The sequence below is a fragment of the Platichthys flesus genome, chromosome 1 (assembly GCF_949316205.1).
Source record: "Platichthys flesus chromosome 1, fPlaFle2.1, whole genome shotgun sequence".
Taxonomy (NCBI): Eukaryota; Metazoa; Chordata; class Actinopteri; order Pleuronectiformes; family Pleuronectidae; genus Platichthys; species Platichthys flesus.
The window spans coordinates 15542587-15562594 of record NC_084945.1 but is presented as its reverse complement, the minus strand read 5'-3'; the positions used below and the strand labels follow the sequence as shown (position 1 = coordinate 15562594).

At 42.4% G+C, this 20008-nt stretch overlaps 1 protein-coding gene across 1 annotated transcript in view; it reads left to right on the top strand.

The window, feature by feature from the left end:
• mafa (MAF bZIP transcription factor a) overlaps positions 1 to 11513 on the top strand; it is a 68995-nt gene extending 57482 nt beyond the window's left edge. Inside the window, exon 3 of the mRNA XM_062386801.1 lies at positions 10442 to 11513. The gene's annotated coding sequence lies outside the window, so the exon portion shown is untranslated. The remainder of the gene's footprint in view (positions 1 to 10441) is intronic.
• Positions 11514 to 20008: the final 8495 nt, after the last annotated feature.

Sequence of the window (20008 nt, the reverse complement as noted above, 5' to 3'; positions counted from 1 at the left end):
CAGGACTACAAACGCACAATTTCTCCAATTGAGCTAATCACTTTTGCTTGCATTATTAGTCGCTCTTCCTCTCTCTCTCTCGCTCTCTCACTCTCTCACTCTCTCGCCTGATCTCTTGCTCACTTTCTCATAAATCCTGCGAGAGGCTGTTGTATAAATCCCTCGTGCTGAATTAGTATTGTAATTTCGGGTATCCACGCACGCTTTGCCAGCACAGACCGTGGAGTTATTAATCTGGGGGACAGGTGCCATAGAAACAATATGCTGAGCGGTTGGCCTGGATACTGGGCCGACCCCACCCATGCCAAAGCCCTCAGCGCATTCAATTAGAATAACAAGGTATGGATTGAAGCCCAGTGGTAGTGAACATTAAAAAAAAAAACTCTGTAAAGGCTGAAGATGTGTAATGTGCTGATCTTTTATGTTTCATTAATACAAGTTAAGTTTAAATGTAGTTTGCGAAAGATCTGACTACTTCATTTATTTTATGTGACATCAATTTTAATGATATTCACGTTAAACGCAAACATGAAATGTAAAGTTATTGAGGAATGTCCACGGTGCCTCTCTGAGCCGAGTCGTGTTTGGAGTACCACAAAGTGTGATACTGTGAGGGTTACCTCCTCTCTGATAGAAAAGCTGTTACGCCGCACATATGGCCCACTGACAAACATGACAGATGAAACACTTTGTTTGCTTTTGTTTAAGCACCGGCTCTTCTCCTGATACAAGCCCTTTTAAGTGATCAAAAAGGCCCGGCGATATTTGATGTTGTCTGCAGAGGGGGGGGCAGCAGGCAGAGGAAGTGTCATCCGGTGATATACAGCTCCAGTCCTCTGTCACACAGCGCAGTGTCTGCTGGGAAATAATCTGACATCTTGCGCTCGACACATCTAAGCGATGAGGAGAGAAGGAGGGAGGGAAGGCGGGAGGGGGAAGAAAAAAGAAGGAGGGGGGCGGGGGGGAGTCGAAGGCAAAAAGAGTGATGGGACAAAGAGAAGAGGGAGTGAGAGAGAGGCTGAGCGGAGTGGGAGTGTAAGCGGGAGAGTGAAAGGAGAGAGAGAGAGGACACGATCAATTCAGCGGCCCCATCTCCATCATGTCATCGCCTGTCAGCATAGATTTAAGAATAAAGCTTTTGAGAGACTTTCCGGAGCAACACACTGATCGATTCCCCGGCAACGTGGGTCCGGACGTCACTGACACGCGTCGCGCGGCCGCTCAACACGCAGCCGACCCCTTTGTGACCTCATCGCAGGGACCTTAACCCCTAAGTTTGTTGCGGGACATGGTGAAATGACGTGACTCTTCAAATGCAGTGTGGTGGGTCAGATGTTAAGGCCCACAACTTGGATAGGGAGGGGGAAACTGGCCATGCTATTGGGTGGGACCATTAGAGAACACAGAGAGGCAGAGATGAAGAGAGAGTGACGGAGTAGATGAATCGAGTCATTAAGCATGTGTTTGTGCGAGCTCGACGCCCATATGACGGAGCGGGGGGGGCAGAACGCTTCTGCCGCCGATCTCACATAAACAGACAAACAGATTGTATCGTTTGCTTCTGTCCACTGGGCAGCGTTTGTCTCCGGCTTTCTTGGGAACGCTTAGGACTTTCCTCCCCGGGTCTCGGGAGAGGCCGCTGCCTGCGCCGCATTTCAATTTGTAGCCCGGCTTCTTTTAATTAATCTACACCACTGTCAAATGTCAAACTCATTTAGAAAGCACATCTCAACCATTTAGTCCATAAGTAGCTGTAATTTAATATTTTAACTGATTTAATGAAGTATTTGACAGATTGAAATATTAATTCAGAAAATGTTTTAGTCAAAGAACTGCATGCGTGTTGGTTGCATCTTAAGCAGTTGCTCTCTTATCACCAATTTTCATAAATGGGAGAAGCTATTTTCTGTTCCCCAGGGGACGGATACATAAACCTGTCACGACCTATAGATCCCTGTGCAGAAACCCCCTTTTGTTGTATAAGTCAAATGTTTCTTAAACGTCATAAAGTGAGCGTGGACTTAATGACTTATTGGACATGCCACTTTCCTTTTTTTGTGATATTTTGTCATATGCACACCAAAAAAATAAAGTAACTTCTGCACGGTGCATATGCATTCTGAATATTTATTTTGTATCTTTATTGTTCTCGATAATTAAAACACAAACTCAAAAACCATCAGGGCATTTATATCCTCACACTGATCAATGTCGTCTCAAACATGATGAGTGAGACAGCTGAATGTAGAAACAGCATTGAGATTCATGGTTCAGGCCTGATTTTGTTGTTCATTACAATTCTATTTAATTTCCAGTGTGTGAGCTGGGAAAGTGATCAAAATTAAAGTTAAATGTGATTTTTTTCACATAGGTGCTAATGATTCAAACACATTTTAGCTGCTTTATTTTTTTTTTTTTTAGTATAGTGACACAAATATTTGAATGGCTTGGCCTAACAATGATAATAAAGGATTAAATGATGTGTTAAAAGTAATATCTGCCGGCAGAGTGGAACAAATTCTCCTCTGGCCGGTGGAAAGAGACGACCGCACTGATTCCACTTCTGCTGCACTGAGGGGAAAATCTACCCCTGAGTATAAAACCTTAAGAAATTGAACAACAACAAAAAAAGATGAAAATGAGATAAAACTGACTCTTCTTCCTGTCACTGTAAATCTCACTCGAACACACAAGCATTCTTTTTACCCAACTGCCTTTACTTCCGATTCCTCAACCCTCCCGCTCTCGCTCGTCTTTTGGTTTCACTGTGGAGGGCAATCGTTACATGAGTGATGGTACCCATCAGTGTAGTGCATGTGTTGTAAAACTGTCAGCCACTGACAGATTGACTGACGTGGTCAGCCCTTCGATCACAACCGCAAAGACGAGAGACATACAGAGCTAAAGACATATGCTGAGAGAGAGAGAGAGAAAGATAGAGAGCGAGAGAGAGATAAAGAGCAAGAGAGAGAGAGAGAGAGGAAACAGGTGCATTTGTAATGTTTTGCCTTTTTTTCAGTGAGCACTGATCAGATCTCGCACTAAACTTAAACCATAAAAAAACAGACACGACGAGCGCACAGAAAGACGAGACAAAGGACAGATATATTGAGAAGCAGTGTTCCTGTGTAATTTCCAACAGCTGTTGATTCAAAGGGAAAAACTTTATTCGGTCCAGATGGTCTCAGTCAGTGGCAGAATGAGAGAGCTGACTTCATTGGCTCCAGCCATGTGTTTTTCCTCCTGATAGAAATTAAATCGGTCGTTCGTTTGTCACTGCTCACTACACAGCTTAAAATGTAGCAATGAAACGTTCCTTGGCGATAATGCACCATAATTACTCAAACGCCTGTTCTTTATCTGCAGCAGAGGGAGGACAGAAGGAACATTTTCTTCAGACGAGATTTTAACACCCAGTGAGATGGCTCAAGCCACAGTAAAAGATGAGACACCAAGTCCAAAGCAGAGGGCCACGAGCCTGTCACCCGACCAGAGGAAATGTCAATCCATGGGACAATAGAGCGGAGTTTGAAGTTGCCTTGTATTTCTACTTCTCATCAGCTTTTAACCTGCTGTATTAACATGGTGTGTGAGGTACCAGGGACAGACGTCAGCAGCTCCTCCACAGGGCCCTGATCCTGACAGGGGACGAGAGTGGACGTCTCTCTGCCAGCAAACATCTCACGCCTCACAAACGAGGTGAAGAGCACTGCGGTGGCACGGGTGGGGGGGGGGGTTAACGGTCGCCTCCGACTGCCAGTTACACATAAATTCAGGCGTGCATCGGAAATAAGAGCAAAGAGTGTCTCGGCAGTCACCGTTACGGAGATGAAAGACTGGAGCGCGACAGAGGCTGAGTCATTACGGAACCAAACCGACACGGAACAGAAAATATATGTACAAGCTGGTGGTGGTGTTTTTTTCTCTGTGGTGAACATCCAGAGTCACACACGAGCGGGACGGCCATGTACGACTGACACGTAGACGTGACGTGTGCTCGCTTGACTCACACTTCCACTACAACATCCTGGTCCCTGCAGCGCCACATCAACTGCTGCTCAGTGAATCATGAGAGGAGATGTTCTGTGTGATAGTGACGGTTCCACACTCGACCGCTTGCATGAGACCAGTCATGATGCTTTGCGGGAAACATCGCCGCCGCTTGCCTTAGAACTCTGTTTCATCTTTGCATTTTTTGTTTGATCACTGGGTCTCGTTCAACCCGCGTGTGTTTAAAACCTGGCACGAGGTTCATTGAGCTTTTTCTGATGCCTGCTGAAAATGTCAGCTGTTAAGGTCCCCACACAGTTTAACCTTCCTGTCCTTCTTCCCCACACTTCTGTTTACTCTCTGCATGAACTGAAGGTCACACAATCATATAGGAGTATGCTTTATAATTAACGGCAGAATTAGTTGTGGAAAATAAATTAGTTTTCATCAATTTCACGATTATATAATTTAAACTATTGACAAAAATTTCAATTTTATTGAAAAATAAATCAAAAACCCTCGATGAATTTCTGCTAAACAAAATGTAACCAGCACACATATTAAATTGAATCCACATTGTAGCAGTATCAGGTCTGAGACAGCAGCACAATAAAACAAAGACTAATGTTAATGTTCTCTAATTTGAACAAACAGAATTGAATGTCTCACAGACACAATTTGACGGTTTAAACAGCAGATTCATCTTCGTATTCACTGTTTCTCATGCACTGAAAGGAAGGACAGGAATGTTTTAAGTGAACGATTTTCTCACACAAGCATTTATCATAACTTTAATTGTGATTGAATCACGTTTGTGTTACAATAAAATAAAAGCTGTGTCGGAGGAAATTGAACTGGGGGAAACTGCTGCTCAGTTTGTGCTGAAACAGATAAAAAAAATATCACAAAAAACACAACCACAAGAAAAGATGAAACGTGTAAACAGCAGCAGATTGTGAAACACTAAATAAGTATTGTGCCGCTCTCATTGTGGCTCAGTCTATACACCGAGCATCTGATTGGGTAATCTGTGTCTCTACTGTGGCCTTTTAAACTGTACATTTGCTGACAGTTCAATCATTTCCCATTTCACAAGTCATCCCTGTGTTAAGTGTCTGTATTAAGATTAAACTCCTCAGAAAAACAGTCAGAGCATCCACAGAGATAAGAGACGGGTTTCTCTAAAGCTCACTGTTCATAACAACAGGAGTTTCCACAGCAGCGGTAGAGGTGGACCTATTAAGTCATTCACGATTAGTGCTAGTTATCTCTACTAATCCGTGATGTTTTGGGGTTGTGTGCTTCACTTTGAGGCGGAAACAGGGGCTGTGACCTTATGAATGATGACTAACACAGAGCCAGTCAGACGAGTAGCAGCACAACGCTCCCCGCTCGGCCAGTCAAACTCGATTTTACCACACGGACAAGAGAACAGAACACCATTCACCTCTCAGTTACAGGGGACGTTAACGGCACAACACACACAATGTGCGTTTAGGGATCTTACTGAGCTACAGTGATGGTGCTGATGCAGAAAGAGAAGAAAAAAAAATTCTGTGTGAATGTGAAAAGTTAATCAGCAAACGATAGATTTAATTTGAACATGAAGAGACGGTCATCTGCTCCCTTAACACATCAAATCATTGGTATATAGAGACAGCGCTTGGCTCAATTTGTAAAGAAAGATGTTAATAAACAGATCAGATCAGATTATTCACTTTACTGCTGTTGTCTTTCTCTTCATCACAAGCAACCAGCTAATGGAAATAATAGCAGTAATTTATGCTGTCAAAAGTATTTTTTTATAATAATTTTTCCTCCTCACTCTACATTGTGGATTGTGTGTGTGTGTGTGTGTGTGTGTGCTGAGACAGAGTGGTTGAGACACATAGAACAGAGACAGGCTATCACCAGATGAACCAAGAGCATTTGCATCTCAGGAAGTATGTCAGCCAATACGGGACAGTCCCAGGCTGAGGGCCTTGGTGTTGTTATGCCCTATTTCATTAACATGCACATACAGTGTGGGGACATAGTGGCATTAATGTAACTTTCATAACAGAAATGGACTCTGATGTTTTAAGAATGTGTCTCAATTCTGTAAATGCAGACAAACATCGAGCTTATGTACATTGTTCAAACACTCAGGAGTAAAGTCCGGTCTCGAAGCTCCACATTCCTTCACAGTATTTTTTATTTTTCCACAGCGCTACCTGACGTTATCCATTTTTCCTCTTCCAGTAACGTTGCATTAGATTTCCAATATTCACGGTGTGTTTTTCCATCTTTCACAGATCAAGACTTCATGGGCTTTTTAGATGAAAAAAATTATCAATACAAGATGAAGCATCAGCAAAAAAAGCAGTGACACATTGCCAACATGCTCTTGTTCCCGGTGCCAGCATCAATAATTCAGCCACTAGCTCATAACTTTATTTTCAATGCATAATTGAGGCCGACCAACGTCTTCTGTAGACAGTTATATGTAGAGTGATTTTTAAACAATGAGAGGAGCCGTCCATTAAGCATTTAACATCTTCTCTTTTCCGCAGCGTGAAGTTCTGGGGCCCGTCTGTCTCTCTACGTGATTTGTGTTCAGTGGTGTGAGAGCTGTGTGTGTGTGTGTGGGGGGGGGGGGGGGTTGTTTTGTAGTTACTGTAAACATGAAAGTCTTATGATGATAACTGTGGGAAAGATGTGGTGAGTGAATGAAAACGTGTCGACTCCACATTAAAACATTGCGGTTTGGAAAGGAAGGGGGGGGGGGTCTCAGGGTGAGATGAGGCTTCTGTACCTGCACTCGTCATGTGATTTGTGTTCGTGTGCGCACTGCGTGTGGTGGGTGCGATTCACATGTTGTCAAATTGATTTTTATTAAGCTAATTATGTAGGTATCTCAGTTGCCCGTATGTGTAAATATAAATCTTATTTTCAGAAAGCTACTTTCAGGGACCCTCCTCCATCCGTTGACTCATTATATGACCCGACCAGAATTCTCATTTGCTTTGTACTGCTGCTTAATAAATATTGATTTACTATTTTAATTACATGTTAATCTCAAAACACATAGGTGCCACGGTTATGACTCTCTCAAGTCACTCTGCAAATTTGCTGTTTGCAAATATTTATTGAGGATGGCATCCTGAGAGGGCCATAAAAGTGAATAACAATCATTAAACAGAGACTAGCTGTCTACAATATCCGCACAAGTGTCAATATCAGCAGCCGAGCTTGACCCGACCACTAATCAATTACATGCACGGTTTTATTTTATCTCCAAAGACTATGATTATCCAGGCACACAGACAAAAGGAAATATGTAAACAAAAAAAACAAAAACAAAACGCTTTATTGAGTTAAGACACTGACACATCAGTGTTGCATATTTTAAAGCCATATTCAAAGTGCAATAAATAGCAATACATGATTAAACACAAACCCTTATACAAGGTAGCATCATTTATAGCTATTTAACCTTTTAGACGTTTTTCTCTATTCAGTCAACTGAAAAAAATAATTCCTGGTTTTACTTGTATCCTTGAAAAATGTTACAGTTATTTAACCTGTCTTATGAATCATTATGGAAAAATTATCAAAGCAAAAATAAATAGAAAAAAAACTAGAGAATTATATTTATTGTAGGTCAGTTTTAACTGAAGTTAGGTTTTAATAAATATAATTTTCTGCCAGATGTGATGACAAATGTTTTACTGGACATATGAACCTGAGACTTTCTGTTGATTTATACATTTATTTTAACTTCATCTTATTCAATATTGTTAAAATTAAAAGTGACAAAAAAAGACATTGCAGAGACATAAATTGGGAATTGTGGACGGAGGCAGCATGGAATAAATAAAAGTTAACAATTAAGCAGACATTTTTAAATTGAAATGGACAATATTATTGCAGTACCACCACACACTGTTTATACAAATGGTGAAAAACATAATTTGCTCTACACTTTATTTATACCAAATTCTACAGTCAAACCTGCCTGTATGCACCCCCCCCCACCCCCCACCCCCCACACTGCATCAGGATGATTAGGAAGGTAAAAATTGAAGATAAATAATTGTGTTGGTTTTCAGCAAAAGCTTTAAATGAGGAACTGTATACAACCTCATTCTAATCTCATCTGGCCCAAACAAAACGGACAGCGTGTAAAATATTTGCTTTAGATAAGAGGGTGAAGGAGTGTGTGTTTGGGGATAATCCCTGCAGTATGTAGTGTCTGCATGGTTGGTTCCTGAGATCAAGGTTGCTGGTTTAATTGAGCTCGTACTGGACCCAGAGCCCGAGAGAGCAAGGCAGAAGAGCATCGACAAACTATGAAATGGTTCCAATATGGCCGATCGATGAGGCTTTGTGAGCAGCTCCCCTGGGGCTTTGATTTTCCTCTCAAACAACAATCCAGGATCTCCGCTCTTCAAAGGCAAACTCCATCTTTGCTGTTATTGTTGTTGCTCTCCCCGCGTTTGAGTGATGTCATCCGAGGTCGATTTTATCCATGTCCATAAAGGCTCTCCCACACTTGAATCACCCGGGAGACGTCCTCTGTTGGTCTGTGCAATGGTTACAACAACCAATAAAGGTCAATCTCCCATGGTAATGGCCAATTGGGTTTGTTCCCATTATTGGCCCTCTGAGCTGTGGTCAACAGATGGAGAGCTGGCACCACTGACACGAGTTACACTCCAACCTTAAGGAGGCTCCGCTCTGTTCCCAAAGGCTGTTGTGCGACTCCACTCTCTCTCTCTCTCTCTCTCTCTCTCTCTCTCTCTCTCTCTCTCTCTCTCTCTCTCTCTCTCTCTCTCTCTCTCTCTCTCTCTCTCTGAACTTGTGTTGGTCCATGCATCACTCTATCATGTGCAGCTCCTGTATACGGGGCCCTGTCACAGTGGCATCACAGGAGCGTTGCCAGTGAGGGCTAACCGTCTAACCATTTCATCTAATTGCCTCATTAATGATTCACTGGTGTTAGGCTGCTCTAGCACTTCGCTGTGGGGAGCAAATCGTTCTGATTGGTTTGCCTCTGTCAATTATTGATGAGGCAGTGATCTGAAGTGCTAACACCTGGCTTTGGAGGTCCAAACGGCCCTGCATTCCCATCACACACTCTCTTATCACACACCCTGGGACCACATTCAGTGTAGAGGGGGCTTAAGTCTTGACTGTTGCTGTTCTCTGACATTGGATGTAGCATGCCCCGGGGCAACGGCTGTGATCTCAGTTGTAGAATATTAACTCATAGAACATGGCTCACCGCTGCGCACGAGATGGACAGAACAGAGACATGACGCTCGCAGTGATTTGTGCCGCAAGTAGTGGAAGGCAAACACAGACAATGTCACATCGAGAGGGAGCCGCTGATACTGCTGTGTGAGTGTGTGTGTGTGTGTGTGTTTGTGAGATGAGACCACAGATAACAGTAATATCTGTGGTCTCATCTGTAATAAAGACAAGTAAATGTCTTTAGTAAGTCTTTAGTAGCAGTAGGAAGACAAATACAGTCTTGACTGCATCTTTTACAATGATGATTGCATTTATATAATACGCTCAAGAGTATTAAAAAACACAACCTTCACTAAGGAGGAAAAATTAGTAAATGTGTAGTTTTTAACATGATAATTACCAATATTGAATGATGGACATCTTGATATAATTTTTGGTCATATCATCCAGCTTGTCCATATTTGTTTGGTTCATGGTTGTTTATATTGGGTGCAGGGTAGGAATCTTAATATATGGGTCACGTAGCTATAGCATAGTTGTAATATTCTACTATATCTGGACTTGTGTTTAATGTGCCACCCACAAAGTGCGGCTTCTGGCTACATGACTCATTTATACTCCGTGCAGGAGCTGCTGAGGCCTCTCACAAAACGTTGGGTAGTTCAGGAAACAACAGCAGAACAAAGAGCCGTGTTTCTGCGTTTTAACAGAGTGAACACATTGATTAATGTAAAGAGATGTAGACATGGAGGAGACTCACCCACACTGTTAGTGGATTTGCTCGTCTTTCTTTGGCCTTAATTGAAGATGATTAAAGAGTCACCCCCCATGCTGACGCCACTGTCACTCTGAATCTCAGCCAAGTGGGCTTGCTACGTACACTCACAGGGTGGTCACTCTGCCTTTGTTTTCCAACTGGAAACAGTGACAGCCGAGCCATCCCCACCCCCCAAACCCGTTGACTCATTGTGTGTCACCATAAACCCTATATGGACAGACAGAGTTTACACGAGGCGCCCCTATATGGCTCACAATGTGTCCACTCACTAACTTATAGTGTACGTTATGTGTGTGTGTGTGCGTGTATGAATGCAATACACTAAAGTGTGTGAGAAAGTTGTGGTCAGATTCAAACTCTAATGACTTTGTTTCTCTCCTTTCTTGACCGACCCCTCCTCTCTCCTCTTCCCCTTCATCGTTCTCTTACTGCCAACAGATAACCTACCGGCTGAGCAGTGATGACATCGCGGCGGCTGACCAATCGCAAGAAGGCACCTACAAAGCACAACATTAGAAAATGACTTCACGGAAGAACAAAAGACGAGACCCGCTGAAATCCCTCGAAATCCCTACAGCGAAATTCTTGAAAGCCTCTTACTACTCCCGTTTCCCTACTTGATATTTTACATCCAGCTTTTTTCTACAAAACACACAAAACAAAAAAAAGAAAAAGAAAAAAGAAAGAGGACTAATACTGATGACATGGTTGACAACGGCGGACAGTGGAGGAACTATTTTCTCTTGGTGGGAAGATCACTGATGCATGCTTCTGTAAATAGATCATGATAAAAACCTTATTCTTATTCCTATTACAGGAAGTATACCAAGTGGCTCTCACCAACTTCATAAACCTTCCCGACTGTGACTCATGTTTTTTCCTATATGAAGTCAGTAGTCTTCTTACCACCCTAGAGACCATGTAATTATCATTTCCCTCATCATTTCTCTACTCGCTGGAGTTAGTTGGACTGAAAAATTGTACTTCCTCTTCGTCTTATTCTCTTGACAAAACAGCCTAGTCTTCCTCTCCAGTATCTAAACAAGTACATGTAAATAGAGATGATTGACGACAACAGCATGGAACAGAACATAGTGTACATGTACCACTCCCCTCGTAGATCACAAATCTCAGTGTGTGGATATTTCAGACAACCTTTTTAAAGCATTTAAAATATTGAACTTGTTTTTCTGATAGTTAAAGACAAATCCCAGGTATCTGGACATTTTCCTGTGTATATGAATAGATACATAGAGGCAGTAGCTATAGGTAATGTGGATACTCGACAAACTGGCAAGAATAAAAAGGCAGCAATTCTTCTGGTTTCATCACTGAACGGTCAAAGTGAAGAGGAAAAGCAGGCTGTTCAACGTTAGCCATATGTCTACCTTGGACTTTTTTAAACGTTTTTGTGAACATTTAAAAATGTTTAGTATTGTAATTTATCTCTCTCAGAAGCTATCTACTTATTTTTCTGATTGCAATAACTCCCTTCCCCATCCACACACAGTATTTGGGTTGGAGCTGCTGTAACCGTCAGCCTGAGAGGACAAGTTTTTTTCTTTGCATGGTTTGAAACGGTGCTCTAACAAGGAGCCTGCACATCGAAGAAAAGGAACTCATCACTGATTGCAATGGAGACACGAGGACTCCGACCTCCGTCTCCTATGGATTCTCAAGAAGACACAAATGGACAGACAGATAATATGCCAAGCCAATGAACAGACAACCTCAAAGGTTACCACCCTCACTAGTGAAGACAGAGCAAACCTTTGCATGGACAACAGGGGAAATGCCAGCTCGTTGAACACCTCAGCTCCATCACCGTGCATCCTCTACCTCTCAGTGTGTGTTGTGCAACAAGAAACCATGACTTTTTTCAGTGTCCCCGCTATTGTCCTCACAGCAGTGGGGACACACGGGGGGGGGGGGGGGGGGGGGGGGGGCATCAGTGCCGGGTTTGCACTGATGGACAAACACGGCAATGGGGAAGAAAACATTACACTTTGACTCAAACATACACACACAGACACATACGAGTGCATGCATACAGATGCACAATCATACACAGCGCCGCTCGAATATATTGCTGTATATATGTACAGTGTATCCACTATGTATAGTCCCAGATGCTGTACTTTGCATGTTGACATGTTGATGGAACGTGACCATTATTCATAGAAGAGATTGAGCAGGAAGGCCGAGTCAGTGGGTTGACTCTCTAAACCAATGCAAGCTCTTTGTCAGCTTAATGCCCCCTCCCTTTGCTTTCGGAAAATGTATGCTAACATGACTGAAATCGTTTGAGCGCTCCCCGTCCTCTTGTGCAAGGTCCTCGTCAGCCAAACGGTGATGCTGATGGGTTTTAAACCCTTTGGAAGGGACACATAACCTGCCTCTGATCACAGACAGAGCCCAGCCACAGTGAGCGTGGGTAGGAGAAGAGAAGATGGAAGGCAAACTGGGGCGCTCCAATTAAGTGGCAGCACACAAAGTGGCATGGGGCATCCTGCCAGCAACTGTCTATTCATCCTATGTCAAAGGGATTTGCACATCTCGATGAGTCTACACGCTGCCAGAGAAGTCCGAGAGCAGAGCAGAGGAGAGCAGGGAAATGAAAGCGATGCTCAAGGGAGAGGATCGCAGAGGAAAAATGTGTGGATTTCTACCAAAAATGTTAGATTGTACTGGACTCATGTTCAAGTATTCTCCTGCTCTGTCTACATATAGAATCGTCTTTTCTTGGAGAGTTCATAACCCCTCGACCTCAGACGGTCACACCATCATGCGGCTCTCTAGACTGTCAGGACCTCACGTGCTGTCGGAGGTTCACATTGAGTTAATGAGCCTGGCTCTCGGCTCAACCAGATGTTCAGCCTTGTGGTTAAATACCTGTTACCCTTCTCTGGCACCTGCCAACTACAGCTGAACTCTTCCTGGACACAGCATCATGAACCGCTTCACCAAGTAACAAATGATGATGTGGGAGCAACTTACAAGTGTGTAAAACAAGTTTCTTTTTTGACATAGGATTATTAAAATACATTGCAATCTACCAGCAGACACAAATTACCAAGGAAAACAGTCACTGTATCAGAAGACATGTGGACACATACTCCGTATTCCACTTCCTGCAGCCAATTTACATGAAAAAAAATCTCCTTAATTCATATACTGTCAGATCACATTCAATCATAAGAGCGTATTTACAGTCAACATGTAAACAAACTTCAAATCAAGACTTATGACTTAGAGGTGATTAGTTAAAGCAGATTTAAAATACAGGAAGGATGAAGATGTCACCCAAACATGAGAAAATAGTATGTGGTAGAAAACAAGACACTGAGCAAGAGCTGATCTTCTCTGAGCCTCGAGGCTTTTCACTTTCTCAGAAATTAAACAAAGCCCCATTTCTGTGCAGCTGCAGGCTATTTGTGACAGATCGGTTTGTTTTGATATGGTTTTGCATGTAAGTGCTCTGGTGCTTTGCCCTGGTAGTCAGGCAGCCAGTGCACTTTTATCTGGCAATGACCCTGACCAATGTAAGGACACATATGTAAACATGCACAGATGTTCATAACCAAAATGTGTGAAAGTGGATCCAAACGCATAGAGGCACATCCCTGCTCTTATTTAACACACACACACACACACACACCAAGCTAATCTAAACAGCAAGGCTGTATGTAAACAGATTGTCGACATAATGGGATTGTTCAGTGTGCAAACAATAAGCTGTTAGCGTAATCACAGGTCAAAGATATATTACCCAGAGGGCCACGCTGTAGGTATATTAACATGATGGATATGTGGGAGAGAGGAGGGGGCAGGGGATATGAAGGATATAGAGCTCTACCGATTCAGATTTACCCCCTATCGGGCCCCCGTCCGCTGCGATCCTCTCCTCTGCCTCCCTCGCATTGGCCCCATTTAATCAGCCTTTGTCCTTCCCCCATTCGCCCACGTCTTACTTACACTCAGTTCCTCCATTTTTATTTGTTTTTATTAACATTGCTCACCTCAGTCCTGTCCTTCCTCCATCCTTTAGATAGATCTAATTTATTTAAGCAAAGTCTGAGCGAGTAAGTTTCTGACGAACAATGTGATGAATAGAGCAGCTACACAGTTGATTCTACGTTGTACCTGACCATGCTGAAAACAAGAGGAAGAGCGTCTCACTGAGTATCAGCAAACAAGTGCGGTGTCAGTCAGGATAAACCCTGTGCAGCTTACTCCATTGCACATACAGCTTATTAACTTATCTCTGCTTTATTTGATTACCATCTAGCCCAATCGCTCAACTGGTTAATAAGTCCATGTCGTCCTGACTAAACACTCCATTAGTGTCATCACTGGCAAGCTTGTGTGTGTACTGCGTACGTCTGTGGGCCAGTGGAGCGGATTCACTTTGGGCCCGAGTGACAGAGTAAACACAGGAGGAGAACACTGGGAAGAAAAACAACCTGTAAGACACAGAATAGGTACAAAGATGGCCCGTCTCCTGATGACGACAATCAGGAACAACGTACGGAACTTCAGCCAATTTGGCTTCAGGTGTCATTTAAGGCCTCTGTAGGTACATCCCATATGTGATGGAATACAGTGGAGCTGCCACTTGGGAGTCAAATATTTGAATAATCAATCAAAGATCCTCAAGTGGAGGATACAGGGTGATTTTTGTCTGTCAGTGTCCAGTATATTTCTGAGGACATTTCAGTTCCCAGAAGTGGCTGCAGAGTGAGCGCTCCTCGTTTTTCATTGCACGACATGAAGTCATCCTGTCTTCTTTGTGATCTTTGATTGTGAGAACCTGGCGTGTTTGGTATATTACCTGAACATAGCTCTCACCCTAAACCTCCCACCAAACGCGGTTCAAAAAGCTTGCAGCTTAAAGGACCAAATTGTTTGTCGATTGACAAAATTCTTAGTCTGATTTGGGCCTACAATACAGTTTTGGAGGCAAACCAAAAAGTTCCACAAGGATAAACAAAAGTAGGGCAAACGGTTACTACATTTCAGCATAGGAGGCCCTAGTCAGACCGAATGAAAACACTTAAGGGTCAAATGTATAAACTAGTGGCGATAACAAAAACCTTTAGGATCATGAAATCGTCCACTGTTTCTATGTGAAGTAATGTTCACGAAACTTAAAAGTATTTAATGGAGAAAAATAATTATGGAATGAGTAGCTCCTCTGATTACACACATACAGTATCTACCCCCCCTCTCTCACACACATGCCGACAAACAAACACACTCTGTGTCTCTGTGAAGAGTGGGGTGTCACGATTAACAGTGACCTCAAGCCAGACATGGTTGGGGTAGTGGGAGTGGGGCCAAAGGTGAAAGGATTACAGTGTGTCAACCATGTCGACTGCTCTGCTGTAATCCTGACCTCCAGGCCGACCCCAGACTCTGGAAACATGACTCACACGTCTCAGCTCAACATGTTATAAGTACAGCACCATATTACTCACAGAAACACTTACTCGTTTGTACATTTCAACTAAAAGGGGATTTGGAAAAATTGGATGAGGGTTGATCTAACAGCCAGACAGCAGCAAAGATAGGGCAGACCTCCTTATGTCACACAGCTAATGACAGGGATGAATAATAGAGCCTTTAAAGCCCTTCCTCCCACCTCATTCTGGCCTGCACATAAGCTAAAGCACTGGGTGAGCAGCGAGCCATCAAGCCCCTCTCCAAGATGAGATGGGCTCCCAAGAAGATTTGGGGGGGATGGAGGGAATCGGCTTAACCCAAATGCCTCAATTGGAATAAATTCTGTGGGCTGACCAAAGTTTAATACCATTGATAAATGCTGTAAACCAAATCTTTAGCATCTGATTAGGTAGCGGAGGATAACGGATCCTTCTTTAACCAACATTAGCTGTGGTGAGATAGCCCGGAACATTACGTGAGGGTTTGTACGAGAATGTACGGAGACACGTACACGCCGAGTTTGCTGAGGCAGTCAAGGACTTTTACAAATAGCCATGTTGCTCTTACAGAAATAAATAAATGGGGGAATAATAAATCGCCAGAAGCTGCGGACAGGTGGCATTTCAGCCTGCACCATTTAGCTGTGCAGTCTGGTTCCTGACAGCTTGATTTAGTCTCCTGCACCTGAGCCAGAAAGGAGAGAAAATTAACGGCAGGAAAAACAGCTTAACTAGATTCCAATTTACCTGCTTTGAAACATAATGATGAAGCTATTCTGCAGGATGGACCTTTTTGGTACATGTATCAAGACCATTGAGATCAGGCAAATGTTGTGCAAACCCATTCACAGGGAGAGAGGCATGGCACAGCCAAGGAGGTAGCACAGCTCTGCCATCTGAGCCGGGTTGTGTTCAAGGGAGACATTAGGGTTTTGTCTTTAGGGTGTAAAATAGAGATTAAAGTGGCTCAAGGGGAGATGCCAGGATGTGTGCTGTTCTCCCTGCTGTGAACAGGGTGTAATCCTTCAGTTTCAGAGAAGGGAAAAGTTTGTGGAGTCCAGAAAGTTACGCATACATCCCTTCTGGGCCCCCGACAGAGCAGAGAGTGGGAAACAGCAGGGGACATAACCATATGTTATCAAAGTGTTCTTCAAAGCTCCCGTCTTTAGTCCACTAAATTATACAGTATCATCACATACTGTATACCTGACAAAAATAGAAGAAACATAATTATGCAGCTCAATGTACAAACACACACACAATCATTTCTTGAAAAGTATGTTTTAAGAAAAGTGTTGCCTTTGAAAAATGAAGGGATGTTTTTGTTTTCCTGCAATTTCTCAACAGTGGCCGTGTCCTGATGGTGCGGGTCAGCTCATGATTTTGTATTTACATGCTTTTAAAATACTGCTGCTGCCGGACAATTAAACATTTATGGTTCCTATCAAAATGAGCCCCTTCTGTTTCCAGAGGTTAATTTGTGCTCGCCCCTCATTTCAATTGTACTGTAGTAAATGTCCACATTATTTCCCACATGGGCCTGGACCAGGGGTTTGATTATCCAAAGGTAGGCCACGGTCGGCTCTGTTATCGTCAGAGGGGTCGTAAGCTGCAGTAACGGCTTCTAGGGTCTTATTGCTATGGCGATCAGCCCCTTGCCACTTGGCCTCCATGACCCCAGTCAGAGATAAGCTTTATAGGAAAGCACATTAACATGCTCTGGCAGTCACCTCCCTCCTTTATCAAAGGCAATTCTATGAAATCAAGTGTTTATGGAGCCCCAGTGAGGGTATAGAGCTGCTGATTGCCTGCATTAGAGGCTGAGTGTAAATGAGCTGGAGGTGGACAATGGACCTGCAGTCATGGGGAGAGCTGAGGATGTGATACTGATGTTATTCTCACTAAATGAGCAATATTTTTTAATGACTGCAACACCCCAGGAGCAGGTTACCAGCCCCGGCATCACAAAATATGGTCTGCAGTCTAAATATATCCATGTCTTCCACTCTTTCTACAATAACTGACACTACCATAACAAACGTTAAATATGCTTCTAGATATGATGTAACATTATATCTTGGAGTTATTAAGTATGTTGCTGTAGTCTGCAAGTAACAGAACCCTCCTTTATTGTCGTGCTACACCGGTTCTATTCACAACATTGTCAAAAGGATGTCTTTTTTATTTCCTTGTACATCTGTTACGTTTAAACAGACATTTCCCTGTGGCTAGGAACACAAAACTACAGAGGTGTCAGTGGTGTGTGCCTGCTTACAGCCTGATCACTGCTGAAAGATCCTTTCAGTGCGTCTACAGTGATGGATGGTGATAGCCCTGTGTCTTTGTACACATCAGGGGGCTCTACTGTTGTCACTGGACAGATAGAGGGAGCGAGGAAAGAGAAAGATGTAGACGCAGCTTAATGTCCTTCTCTGGTGCTGTGCATGCTCTTTCCTATTTGCTTTTCCCTTCACGGCACGGTTAACATCGTAAATTAACCTTTTCAAGTCCCCCTGTGCTCAGAGACTGGTGCGCAGTAGAGACAAAGGAGAAAAATAGATCTGTGTTATGCAATGCGGTAGCTCCGGTTAGTGATGTAGCCTGTTACAGAATCGAGCTCTTCCTTCTTCTACTTCAGTGATAGGGAATAAAAAAATAAATCACCACACTTTCCTCAGACGAGAAAACATGTTATTTTACGTGCATGTCCTGTGTACTCTGCATATCAGTGAGAGGCTGCTTTTTGTTCTCCATCCTAGAAATGTAAATGAAACCACATGAAAGAAAAACATACTGTAGATCCCTCTGTTCTTAGTTCAAGTCTGTAAATAGGATGTAAATAACAAACAGCTATGCATGCTAATATACAAGCAATTTGTTCAGGTACTTTTGTAATCCAGACTTCTCATATGGCATGTAATGATGAAAAAAGCAAACATGGAAAAAACATAATAAATTGTGAACACAAATATGGTTTGTAAACAACTTGAAAACTGGAAAATATATGTCTTTGCTGTTAATGTTTTCTTACTGACGACTAATGCATTGGCCTGCCATTTACTACAGTGCTCTGCTCATGCTACTTTTTTATGTTTCGTAAGATAGGGCCGAGGCAAAAAGGACCATAAATCCCTGGTTTGTGGAAGAGCCGGGTTGGGGGAATGAGAAGATGAGGGGAAGGATGGCCGTCTGACCATGTCGTTTTTCCATTGCCGCTGCACATTCACATGCACACACCTAATTGATGACATATCCTTAATGTCTAACACAGTCAATAAAATAACATGGCAAAAACCGTTAAGCTTAAAAGCAGTAGAACCTGGCCTGCCATTTGAGTTATCTCACCAAAAAAGACCAATCACCAGCTTTAAAGTGTGCTATTATTTTAAAATAGCACATATTTCTTTCTGATAAGCGAATGCAAAATCATTAAATAAACTACGAAGCTGGAGCAGGCGATTTTGACTCATTCGAAATTCTCTAAATCACGAGGCAACGGAGAGATTTTGGGAAACTTTGACAGATTTTGTTTGCTCGTTTGTAATATATGTCCAGTGAAAAACGATGACCTAAATGCCAAATTTGCCTCTGCCCTAGCAAACTCCAATGTGACAATTTATGAAGACAGAGATGGATGAAGTATGAAGAAAATCTTTCTGGTTTCTAAGAGTGTTTATTTTCCACCATGTTTAGAACCATGTTAAATCCCAAGGCGCTCATGGTAGATGGAAGTGTCTAATTTTTAACCTGTGCTACAGATATTTTAAATTTAATAAATAATTATTGTAACAAGAAAACCTGTTTTGTCCTGAACTTTCAACTTTGCTTTTGCGTGTGGGCTTGATGTTTATGAAGAAAAAGAGACAAAGAGAAAGTAAAGAGGTTGAAGGAGTTTAGTTATAAAGGTTCTTTAAGGATATTTGTCTCCAAGTAAACTCACTTCACTCATTGTATCCAAGATGAAATACTAAGAGACCACAGGCTTAGAGTTGCATCTCATTAAATTAGAATATCATGGAAAAGTTGATTTATTTCGATATTTCAAATCCAAAAAGTAAAACTAATTTTGTGAGACACTGAATTTTAGGTTTTCATTAGTTTTAAGCCATAATCATCCAAATTAAAAGAAATAAACGCTTGAAATATTTCACTCTGTGTGTAATGAATCTATATAATATCTGAGTTTCACTTTTTGAATTTAATTATCGAAATAATCAAACTTTTCCATGATATTCTAATTTATTGAGATGCACCTGTACACACAATGACCTCTGACCCCTGGCTCTCAGCCGTGTAAGATGGAGAAATGTGGTTACTTCTTATATCCCAACAAACAACAGCGTATAGTAGATTATTTGGCCGGACACAAACAGGGAATATTGTGAATGCAACGAAAGGCAAGGCTAATAGTTGTTTGTGAAGGTTATCTGACTCATTCTGGGACTAATTAAAGCCACTCACACCCAAGCAGAAAGAGGCAAGACACGGCTGTTTGTGTTTTGTACGTTTCAACAAATTGTTTACAAGAGGACACATTCAATTAGTTATTTCATTAACGCCCTCC